Below are 12,556 nucleotides of genomic sequence, written 5' to 3' on the forward strand. Positions count from 1 at the left end.
GAGTGAGAGCAGCCACACTGCAAAATAACACAAGAGATGTTGTGTATATACTGGAATGGCATCCACTTGTTTGTGGCACAAAGATTTCTGGGAGCATATCCCCTGGTTCTTTGCACTACAGCACAATAGGAAATTTTGGAAGAACTTTTTTGGGCCAAACTTTGACCCCTAGCTTATGCCTCCATCAGTGTCACAATATCCACACTGCTATTTTTATCATGCTAGCATGAGCTCTGCTACCACAAGTTTATCTAACCAGGCTGGCAGGCTGCTGCATCGTAGATATACCCATAGTTTATACATTTTCTAACACGATTTCTCCCAGTATAGAAAAGGCCTCAGATAAGATCACAAAATGAGTAGGTATTTTAGTCCTAGGACTTTAAACTGGAAATGCTAATTTAAAAAAAACTGGACAGACTACCCTAGCTCAGGCTTCCCAAGTGCTGAGTAGCATGGAATGATTTACTCCCTGTGTTTTACATATGACATTCCTATTAATAAACCCAAGAATGTAAACTAAACAGTAATAAGTCACCCAGACGAGATGGCATTCACCCAAGAGTTCTCAAAGAACGCAAATGTAAAATTGCAGAACTAATAACTGTTGTTTGTAACCTAGCCTTTAAATTAGCTTTTATAGCAAATGACTGGAGGATAGCTAATATGTTACCAATCTTTAAAAAGGGCTCAAGAGGTGATCCTGGCAATTACAGACTGGTAAGTTTATCTTCAGTACTGGGCAAATTGATTGAAACTATAATCAAGAAGAGAACCGTCAGACTCACAGATGAAAATAATTTGTTGGAGAAGAGTCAAGATGGTTTTTGTAAAGGGAAATCATGCCTCACCAATCTACTAGAATTCTTCGAGGTAGTTGAAAAGGATGTGGACAAGGGTGGTCTAGTGCACATAATGGTCTATTTAAGTTACACGTAAGTTATATTTTTAAATGAAATCTAACTCAATATCAATATCAACAGGACTACAGTGCTTAAAACCATATCACCCGATCAATTTTAAATACAAGAACTGCTTAAAACGACGTCACATTGCTGTGGTTATTCCAAGTATTAAAAGATTAGCTAGCACAATATTTAGTGAGACTATCCTTTGCATTAAGTGCGATAAATTAAGAGACAGCATTTTTGACAGTCTTCTGACCAACGAATACAGCAACAAAACTTGCTATGTAGCCTTAGGCAAGTCACCAAATAGCTTGTCACCTCTGTTTACTCATCTAAAATAGTAATAATAGTACTAACTAGCACTGTGGAAAAAGAGTGATGAATCGGGCAAACATCTGCACTAAGAAATAAAGTTGAATTTATTAAAGTTGGCTTTTTACCGCTAGAATTTATAAAATCGAAGATGTGTGTCTGTAAATGTCCAGAAAGTCAACACGGCATGTCTCCATTGCCTTACCTACATTCGACTTTATCAGCAATACATTGTGGGATTTTGTGTCACTGGATTATGGAAAAAAATGTGCCGCAAGTGCTTGTGGGTGTCCAATGTCATCATCTCAGAGTGCAATGCTCCCCCCCCGCCTCACCCCGGAAAACAAATGGCCAGCCCAAGGAATTTCGCACAATTTTTTGCGCCATTTTTCCCAAAGCTTACCTAGGTTACTAGCATGGATCCTGAACAGCTTAGGGTTGTTGCACAGTGTATTATGGCTGCTTCCTGAAGTGTCGTACAGTATATAATTAGACAAAGCTAGTGGGAGGATGAGATGGATGCAGATGATTTGGATGATGTTCAAGAACTGGAGAACAGGAATGCAGAGCTGCTGGCTGCCCTGGATGCATTGCTTGCAGTAGAGCACCAGTTCTGGAGATGTGAAACCAGCATGCACTGGTGGGACCACATCGTTTTGGAGGTCTAAGATGACCAGCAAGGGTTGCAGAACTTCCACATGTGCAAGGCCACTTTCACGGAAATTTGTGATTTTCTGTCCCCCGCCCTGAAGTGCAGTGATACCAGAATGAGACCTGCTTTGACAGGCTTAAACCTGTCTTAGCCACCCCGTTTCCCCCACCTACTTCGCAGGAGAGTTCCAAGCTGCCGCTGCTGACTCCCGCTGCTCCTTCATTGGGCCAACTCCTTCTCTGCCTGGCTCCCTCCAGCCCTCCTACTCCCATCCTCCACCTGCAGTGTGGGCAGTTCCTTGCCCTGCAGGCTTAAACTGTACTCGGTTTAATTGGTTTTAGGGCATGATCCCTCCTGTCAGCTGTTAAACCAATTAAATTGAGTTCCATTTCAGCACCACAGGGCAGGGACTGGGAGCTGAGGAGTCGTCAAGTGGCTGCTTAATAGCCTAGTTGACAACACTAAGACAATCTAATCACAACCCATAGGTTGGGAATCCCTGCCTGAGAATGAATGGGTCTCTGTTTGACTATCACTGCAATTTCTGTTTTCCAAGGCCACTTTTGGCTTCTGATGGATGACAATCAATCAACCTCTGCAGAACATAAGCTATTATTTACACAGACCATTTATTTGCAGACATGTTAAGGTCTTGACTGCTTACGGATGGCGGTGGGTGGGAAGGGTTTGAAACAAAACCCTATAAACTGTAAAGCAAATTAAAAACTTTTTTGGCAGCTAATGGCCTGCTGGGGATGCTGTTCATCCCTGTAAACTGTGAAGTGCAGAAAAAAAAATTCCTTGGTGGCTCACGGAAGGCTCAGGGCAGGAGGAGTAACCCTGTAAACTGTAGCGCACAGAGAAAAACTTACTTGGAGGAGCTTCATAAATCCTGTGCAAGGATTGCAAAGAGACATCGGCCTCCTAAGAATAACAGAGAGTGAAAAAGAAAATATGCTCATACTGTGTGAGCACAGGGCTGGAAAATGTGCCAAAATACTGGATGGTGCCATGATACCAGATTACTTACTGGTTGCCCAGCATGGCAAGGTGTACTATTGTGGAAGCTGCAATAAATCAGACCTCCCCAAAAACCTTGTTCAAAAAACAAAAGAGTACCTGGCTGAGCCCTTTATGAAAATCCCCAAAAAGGATAAGCACTCCATCCCCAGAAATATTAACAAGCTGTTCTAAGGGGCATAAATCCAACATGCAGTTTAAAAAATATTCTCAGCAGAAATAAACCTATACCCCAACCCCACCACAATCCACTCGCAACATTCTAAAAAAACATACTCACCAGAAAAGCCCTCAAAAGCATTGATGGACCCTGGAGTGTCAGGTGTCGACAAGGGGACTGGCTCCAGGGTGACAAAAAGCTACAGGCTGGTACGAGCAGCTTCCTCAAATGACTGCTGACTGTTGGCATCCTCCTCTTCATCCGCCTCCACCTCCTGCTCCCCCTCTCGACTGTCACTGGAGACCTGAGGAAAGTCTCCTGAAGTGTCTGTGCTAGCCTTGGGGACCAGGGTTGAGTCCCTCCCAAGAATGGCATCGAGCGGCTCATAGTAGTGACACGTCTTGGGAGATGACCCAGATTGCCCATTGGCATCTCAGATTCTGTGATAATTCTGTCAGAGCTCCTTTATTTGGACCCGTCATTGCTGAGTGGCCTGGGCATACCCTTTATCAATCATGCCCTGCAAAATCTTTTCATAAATGTCCACATTTCGTTTGTTGATTCTCAGTCTGCTTAGCACTGATTCTTCACCCCACACAGAAATGAGATCCAGGATCTCGTTATAGCTCCATGCTGGAACTCTTCTGCGACCCTGAGAACTAAGATCAGAAGAACCCTGAGTAGTCATGATGGCTGGATGTGGTGGCGAGATGCGATGTGATAGATGGTTCCTGAGGTGCACTCCACACTATCCACACTGGTCAGAAAGAAAATGAATTCAAATTCCTGGGATTCCTGTTACCTATTTCCTGTAAACCTGGAGAGCAGCAGGGGTGGAAGTGGCCAGAACAGACACCTGTGGGTCATTGTGGGATACCTGTGAGCCTCCTCTGGAGGGAAATAAAATTGATGTAAAGCAACACTGTTTCCACACTAGCATTAATTCAACCGTTTAAATTCAAACTTGGTGTTATGCTGCATCAGAAAGTCGATGCAAGAATGTTGACTTTAGAGCTCCTTAAAATTGACGTAATGGTATTTGCAGTGAAGCCAGTCACATTGTAAAAGCAAGCTAAGTGCCTTAAAATTGATTTTATGATGTAATGTAGACATAGGCTTTGTCGTGAAACCAGCTACCATTTCAGCTCTGGCGTTCCCCTTTAATGAGACCCCCTCTTTAAATCCTCCTCTGAAACCCCCACTCATGCATCTGACAAAGCGGGTCTTTGCCCACGAAACCTTATGCTCCAAAATATCTGTTAGTCTATGAGGTGCCACAGGACGTCTTGTTGTTTTTGAAGATACAGACTAACATGTCTACCTCTCCGATACATTTCATTTTAGACACCTACCAAATTCCTTCAATTTTGTATTTTTGCAAAACTGAGTAAAATGATTCTTTTCATTTTCATTTTGACACAATTTTTCTGCCTACTCCCCTTCACTTGAAAATGATTCAATTTCTGGTAAAAAAATCTGAAGAAAACATTCATAAAATTTAGCATATACTTACTGACATTACAAGAGTGTTTGCATTTGAAATAAAATGCAATCTCATGCTCTCTCCCAGTTCAAATATTTAACTGCAAACATTTTAAACGCTTCTTGAACCTCACAGGGGACAGTGTTGCTTAATTAGTCTTTATATAGTGCTTTCAAAATACTTGGATAGAGATGATTAGATGTGCAAAATAAAATAATCAAGTCTCTATATTTTCTCACAGCAGGTCCTATAGGACCTAGGAATCTGGTCACTGAAGACCTGTCAAACTGGCAAGGGACTACAGGGTCAAGTGGGTACAGCCATAGCACTGCAATTTCTCATTCTTCAGAAGCTCTTGTCAGCCCCTGTCAAGTGATTTGTACAATCCAGCATATTTTCCCTCTGACTGGGGAACATGGGATCCAGTGATGAGCCCCCACTCATGTGCTTGCTTTCTGTATAGGAACCCTGTAGTCTTTGGAGATCTGGCCTTGCTAATGCTTTCAGCTGCAATGGGCTGTTGAGAAGCTAAGGAAAAACGAAGAAAAAAATCTGCAGATGAAAGTCTGAGCCAGTGTTTTCCTTTCCAAAGTGCTGTTACATTCCTGTAGGCCTGTGGCTTCCTGCATCCTGCTGGAGTTTTTCTTTTCTTTTTTTCTTTTTTTAAATCCTCTCTGTGATATCTTAAGAGGCAAATGTCCAGTACTAACAGGAGGCCTTTTGTTCTCTTTATTTCTAAGTGGACTTTAACCCAGTTACCACAGACTGACTCACTGTATAAACAAACAAAATAAAAGCTCTTCTGTTACGTCCCTCTGGACAGGTCAGAGACGCGTTATGCTCTGTTTCTCTCTCCACTTCTGGAAGTGTCACTGGGTCCAGCCTTACATTGCAATAATAAGGACATGATTTTTGCTGTTCTTTTTAAATATGGCCTGGTAATTCTGACAAGCTGGTATCCCTCAAGTGCTGGGTTTTGGTTGGCAAAACGAAGGCACGAGGCATATATCTTTGGGTAATGGGATGAAACTAAGGAAAGTAAATGTAGGCTATCACAGAACAGTCAGTTACTGGGCTAACTGGACCTCTAACCTGGTCTCCTCAAGCACACACCCTACGACTGCGGTGTCCAGTACACTGTCTGTTCGTCACATGTAGTGAACTGGACAGAGCGGTGTGGCAAAGCGGCTCGTTAGAGCCACACATGTGGAGCGGCCTCTGTCCCTCCACACAAGTGCCCCACGACTTGGCCAGTAGCAGAAGCAGTGCCTCCTGAGGCTCGCTCAGGCCCATGGGATAGTTTGCGCAGCTGGGCGAGTCACCAGCAGTTTGCACGTAGATTGACTAGTTGGAGGTGGCGTGTGGGGGGAACTAGCTGGGGTGTGCATGTGTGGCGATTGTTAAATTTCATTTGGACACCACTGCCCTATGAAGTCTCAGACCTCGAACTTCTTCCTTTGCTGGGAATGGAATGGAATTAGACCAAGCCTTGGCTGCAGTCCCCAGCAGCTAGCTGTGATTATCTTAGCATGTTCTTGCTAAGTTCCATACCTGTAGTCCTTTCCCTTCCAGGAGCTAAGACAAGTGGTGTCCAGTCACCAGACACCCTTCTTAAAGTATTGTGTATTTAGAGGTCAAACATCCCCAAGAAAACAAACTGTAAATCAGTAAGCAGTCTCTATGCACGCCAGCTTTCCCTATGGTTTACTCGCCCTGGGAAGCTGGGGAAAGACCCAGCTGATTTCAGAGACCCTGCAGTTCAAGTGCCTGTGTTCCATGCCCAGGTGTATCACATTCACAATTCCCTCACTCTTCCCAGATGGCCTTTCGAACTGTTTACTGTTTCTTTGATCTCTAGGCTCTCAGCTTGGCAAAACTGCAGTGTAACATTGGGAAGGAGCAAGGAAATTGGCCATTATCTTGTAACTGACCCTCAAGCATTGGAAGGTTGCTGATCCAGAGCCATTCTATTACTTTTCTGCTTGTTTATCATCAGCATCTCTATTAAGATAGACCATTTCATTCACACAGAAAAATCACATCACTACCGCTAACAACCTCACTGACCAGCTTACACACAGTGTTCATACAATTATCACATCTCTGTATTCTTAGATCATAACATAGTAGCTCCACATCTGTCATACTGTCAGACAGTAGATCACATGCCAGTGGAAGTGATGGGATGCCTATTTGAAACTGACCCTAGTCCTGCAAGGAGGGAACCAATGTGGTGTGTAACTCCTGGTGGGAAGGAGTAGCTGACCAAATGCTTATGGTCTGGGTGGGATTTTGGAGACGTGGCAGTTTAACACCACTTTGGAGATTTTATGTTCCTAACACAACTAATAGCCCCTTGAGGGCTGCTCTGAGTTGTGCCAAGGGCCATTCTGGCTGCTGGTGATTGTTAGAGTACAGTGATACTCAGGCCATTCCCCTTTCCCCAGGCTCTGTCCCTTGTGCTATGAGTGGAGAAAGGAGTGGCACAGAGCCAGCTGTGCTGCCTTCATGCCACCTGGGGATTCCTCCACACCAGGGTTGTCCACGGATGATTGATGGCTTTAGAGTCCCTTCACCCCACCTGAACACCACATTTACACCTGTGCATAGTGAATGGAAAGTGGGTGTAGACTGTTACCATTGTGATCTGATAGCATTTTGCACCCAATTTGAACTCACTATGCCCACATGCACATGACATCCTGGCTACGTCTACATGTGAAGCCTACATCGAAGTAGCTTATTTCGATGTAGCAACATCGAAATAGGCTATTTCGATGAATAACGTCTACACGTCCTCCAGGGCTGGCAACGTCGATGTTCAACTTCGACGTTGGGCAGCACCACATCGAAATAGGCGCTGCGAGGGAATGTCTACACGCCAAAGTAGCACACATCGAAATAAGGGTGCCAGGCACAGCTGCAGACAGGGTCACAGGGCGGACTCAACAGCAAGCCGCTCCCTTAAAGGGCCCCTCCCAGACACAGTTGCACTAAACAACACAAGATCCACAGAGCCGACAACTGGTTGCAGACCCTGTGCATGCAGCATGGATCCCCAGCTGCTGCAGCAGCAGCCAGAAGCCCTGGGCTAAGGGCTGCTGCACACGATGACCATAGAGCCCCACAGGGACTGGAGAGAGAGCGTCTCTCAACCCCTCAGCTGATGGCCACCATGGTGGACCCCGCAATTTCGAAGTTGTGGGACGCGCAATGACTACACGGTCCCTACTTCGACGTTGAACGTCAAAGTAGGGCGCTATCCCCATCTCCTGATGAGGATAGCGACTTCGACGTCTCGCTGCCTAACGTCGAAGTTAACTTCGAAATAGCGCCCGACGCGTGTAGCTGTGATGGGCGCTATTTCGACGTTAGTGCCGCTACTTCGAAGTAGCGCGCACGTGTACACACGGCTCCTAAGATGCATAGGGCAGTGAAAAACCACCTTTACACTGCTCTGGTCTTGATGGTATTTTGAGTACTTCTTCCTTCCCACACTGTCCTAGAGAAGCCTGAGGAATACTCTAACTGGCCTGTAAGAGCCATAAGAGGCAGAAAACATAGGCCAGGACTGGCATAATGTAGAAGAGGACTACTCCACCCTCCCCTTTCCTTGCTATGATGGTAGCATGGAATCTATATGGCATATAATTCCTTATGTTGGCTCTGTGTCACTGCAGGATTAAACCTGTGTCGCAGAGCTCCTCCCTAGGTAATTTGAACCAGTTTTGCAGCCACGGTATATGGACAGTTTGACTTGAAAAACTGCACTGTGCCTGCAGATCTGACCTAGTATCTCACCTTGGAGGACATGGAAGGCACAGCGATATCTGAGATTCACATGGCCGCTTCTGTAAGACAGTTTCCATAGGAATCTACTTTAATTTCCTGTCTATATCCAATTTTATTCAGAGTTTTGAACCATAAATGTGGGTGTGTAGGGCGTCAGTGACTAGCAGAGGCAAAAACACCTGTGTTCTTGCAGACACACCTAAATTGTAAGCACCATTAATGTCATGTGACTATAGAAATGTCAGCCTCTTCATGTTGCCTGCAGAGCTGTCATATTAGTAGAACTTTGTGGTAAACGAATGCCTTACTCACTTGGAAATCTTTCAGATAATGCATGGTAGATGCTAAACAAGTACCTTTTCACATAAGGGTCTGGTGAAGTTTTTTTTCATCATGAGATAAGTTGTAGGATAGAAATATACTGGACCCTGCTACAGCCCACCAAATTAGTTATGGGTTCTTGTGTAGCTATCTGTTGTACGTATTTCTTGTAATACAAGTCACAGAAGCCGCTCACTGGTAAAGGGAATGCAACTTGAAGTCATCAGTTAGATCAGCAAATGTTTTGTTTTTTTTTAAGCAGGTTTGCCTATAATACATTTAGTGATACTAGGGTTTACAGACCTACAGTCAATGACTGTGTGCTCTCTGGAGGATGTCCCAGGATGTCCTGTACTTCTGCTAGTGGAAAAAATACTTATGTTGTATCACTTCCTGCCAATCAGCTTCATCAACAGAAGGAGATTTTGTAAAATGTTTTAATCAGCCTCAGAAATGGGGTTCTGATGTTTCTCCTTTATGTTGTTTTCTCTCTGTGCTTCTCTCAGTTTGGACAAGGGTATCTTGACTATTTTGACTATCGACTTCTCAGCTTTTACTGTCTGGATCTTAGGCATGACAGAGAGAGAGAGAGAATGAAAATAAAGGGCACACATGAGAGGCTCAGGAAATGTGAGTACCATAGCAAATGTGTGTGTGTAGTAGAGTGTGTGTTGGTACTGCACAACAAAAATGAGGTGTAACAAGTATATGAGTGAGAGTGAGAACATGCAAAAGGATTCTGTTGGGGGAGAGAGAACTTGATCCTGTCACAAATGCTTCATCGTGTTTGACATCTACTTCACCTCTTCCTTTAGTTCTGTATATGCAAGAAAAGGCCTAACTATCACACTGGGAGCTTCCAATATCTTATACTGGGCGAAAACCAGCAGTAAATGGTGGTTTCAGTTACTCACTGGGTTGATTAAAAATGGGAGTAAGTGTTGCAGAAATGTAACCTGTAACCACAAGTTTGGTAGTCTGTGGGGATCAATTTTATCACTGAAGCTAATGAGAATGTATCTCTTTATATTGGCGCAGAATTTGACTCTTGGGATGGATCAAACATAAATCCGAACAACTATGAGCATTGCTTTAATTTACACATGATACTCAACTGGCCCCTTGCTAAGCAAGTTGCTCTCAGTTTGCAGTCCGACTGAATACCAAATCATTACAAATTTCTTCACTTTACCATCTCATTAAAAGCCACTTTTTGACTAATTCACACCCACTGTGCAGTTTATATTGTATTTATATCACTGGTCAATTTGGATTTTCTAAGAGTTATACCTGCTAACATCTGACTGCATGTAGCTGAATTCAGCCTACTATGTGCTCAGTTATGAAGTCTGAAATGGTTTGAATGAGCAAACTTAAGTAGCAATCTAGGAAACCATAGGGGAGTAAGCTTAATTCCTTATAAATACCACAGACACTTGCTTCAAGCTAATCAGGCAAATTGCAGCTTCTTTCTTGTCTGATTCTCATATGCAACTGGGGAAGTTTGGATAGCATAGGGCTTACAGCCAGCCGATGTGCTATTTTCTCTGCATGTACACAGGGGTCAGGAGATGGGGAGTGTCCTTTCTGCTATTATTAACTAGACAATGGGGCTGTAACTGTAAAGCCCACAAAAAAAAAAAGAATAAACCTATTGTGTCTCTGGCTCGTTTCCCACATTTCAAAGACCACGAAGCCGTAGCAGCAGCATCTTTGCCCCTGGGTTACTGAGGAGGCAGACTCTTATGCTTACTAAAGGATGCTTTTCCCATATAAAACAAAAAAGGCACACCCATACAAAGCCACGACGTGCATATTTAAAGCTTCTGCTGCTGCAAGGTCAAACACATTAAAAACAACAACAAAACATTGGTCCTGCAATGTTAGTAGAGACCCACTTGCCCATCTCTCCCATTCCAACCCTTACTCTTCTTTCAGTAGTGTGAGGCCCGGGGTTTACAGTATGATTAACCGGGAACCAATGAGATTTCTGCTGTCCCTCCTTCCAGTTGGCTTAACTGCTGAGAAAGAGCCTGGTTCTGCAGGGAGGCCGGCAGCAGCGCTTGAATAGCCTCTAAAGCATTCATTATCTCGCTCTTAATTACATGGCAGACATACTGCTGCCTCTGCCTGCATGGGAACATTGCATCACATTAATCAGCAGAGAGCTGTACCAGGATGAAAGGGGCCCCTTGTCTATGCTCTTTGCGGTGGAAAAAGGGGTGGGGGGTAGAGAAAGGGAAGGAGAATATTTATCAAGCCCCAATGGAGGAAATGCACAGCAGGTGGATCCAAATCCAGTCCCAGGCCAGTTCAGCACATTAGCTTGCCTCTACCCTATCCCTGTATTGGCTTCCATCACAACTTACCAACCCTACTTGTAATGAGTTCCTTTTGCTCATACATAATGATGGATCAACAGCCCTGGAACCTAAAATCTTCCAGCCACAGAACAGGTACAGCAAAAACAGCAGCAGGACATGTTTCTCCTCACACCTCTAGGAACGAGTGGGAAGGAAACTCTCCCCAGCCTATTCAGTCCATGAGCCACTGTGATCAGCCTGCCAAGAAAGATAGTGATTTGGGCCAGGTATGGTGGAGATTCTGGTAATACTGACATCTGTCCTTTGGGACTTCAAAAGATCTGCCCCGCATGCCTTACAAGAAAACTCTCATCTCACATGGACACTGGAACAAACATCAGATGATAACTTAAGAGAGGCTGTCAACTTAGATCAGATTCAAACTGATACCTAACCTACCAAACTAATACCATGTCCCATTAGCTATTATTGAACCATTCTATTCAATGTATTATTTTTAAGTGAAGTCTTGAAATTTGAGAGGACCTAACTATTTGTATGGTTGGTAGGACATTTACAAGAGTCCTGCATTTATACAGTGGGTGAGAAATTGCTTTGCGCTGACTCCAAGGGAGGTCTAAGGTATCTACATTTGCAGACATTTCAACCAGTTAAAACTGGGAGGAGTCCTGTGAAATACCAGAGTCAGAGTGGAATACCAAGTGGCATGCTCAGGCTGTGCTGTCTATTGATCTACGTTGACATGATGAGGATCAGGTCAAAATGGTTTCCATCCCTCAGGAAAATAAGGGAAGGTAACAAAAAGTGTTTTAACATACAGTACTTTGCATCCATTGATTTCTCTTGCTCGCTTCAGAATAAAAGAACTTCTTTTACTTCAGAACTGCCCTCTTTGTTTTTAAAATGCTACTGAAATTTGCACTAGCCTTCTCTGTTCTCTTTATAGTCCTCTTCCACTTTTCATATGTTGCACTAATCTCTGGCCAGTTACTTCACAGTCTCACCCCTGGTGGTGAGAACCTCCTTTTTTCTTCCTTGTCTAATTCTCTTCCTTTTTCTCTTTTCTGCTATTATTCTATTTTCAGTATTATATTTATAATAAAACACACTACTGAAATTGTATTAATGATAAAAAGAAAATTAGTTATTTGATTATAACCCTCAACATTGCTACTGCTAACAGGCACCTTTGAAACGCAATGGGTGGATGGATAGCATATGTACATGAGATAGGAGAGGTAAGTGATTTTCTTGACTATTTTACTGAAAAGCATTTGAGATGCAGTTTGTATTAATGATGCTGGACTAAACCAAGGCTATGTTATACTTATTTTCCTTAGGGCATATGCAATTGGGCAGATCTAGTATCCTATGAGAATTTTTTCCAAGGGCTCACTAGTGATTTCTATTTTCAAGGGAATCACCAGTGATTCCCCACCCTCCCACTACAGATGTGCTAATAGGAAAATTCCAATAGGCAAGACATCATTCAGTCCATTTCTAAGCCTGATGGATCCTCCTTTTGTCAGACAAAAGCTTTCTATCCCTCTAAGCCTTTAATTTATGCAAAAAACCTATAGAAAA

At 43.6% G+C, this 12,556-nt stretch overlaps 1 protein-coding gene and 1 long non-coding RNA gene across 3 annotated transcripts in view; one reads left to right on the plus strand and one right to left on the minus strand.

Moving 5' to 3' along the window:
• RAD51B (RAD51 paralog B) overlaps nt 1-12,556 on the minus strand; it is a 620,032-nt gene that overhangs the window by 90,570 nt on the left and 516,906 nt on the right. The gene's annotated exons all lie outside the window — the stretch shown is intronic.
• LOC142015402 (uncharacterized) lies at nt 9,193-12,329 on the plus strand. Its single transcript, XR_012646146.1, has 3 exons — nt 9,193-9,278; nt 11,610-11,766; nt 12,156-12,329. It is a non-coding gene; the product is annotated as an uncharacterized LOC142015402 (long non-coding RNA).

Source organism: Carettochelys insculpta, chromosome 6, assembly GCF_033958435.1.
Source record: "Carettochelys insculpta isolate YL-2023 chromosome 6, ASM3395843v1, whole genome shotgun sequence".
NCBI classification, from domain to species: Eukaryota; Metazoa; Chordata; order Testudines; family Carettochelyidae; genus Carettochelys; species Carettochelys insculpta.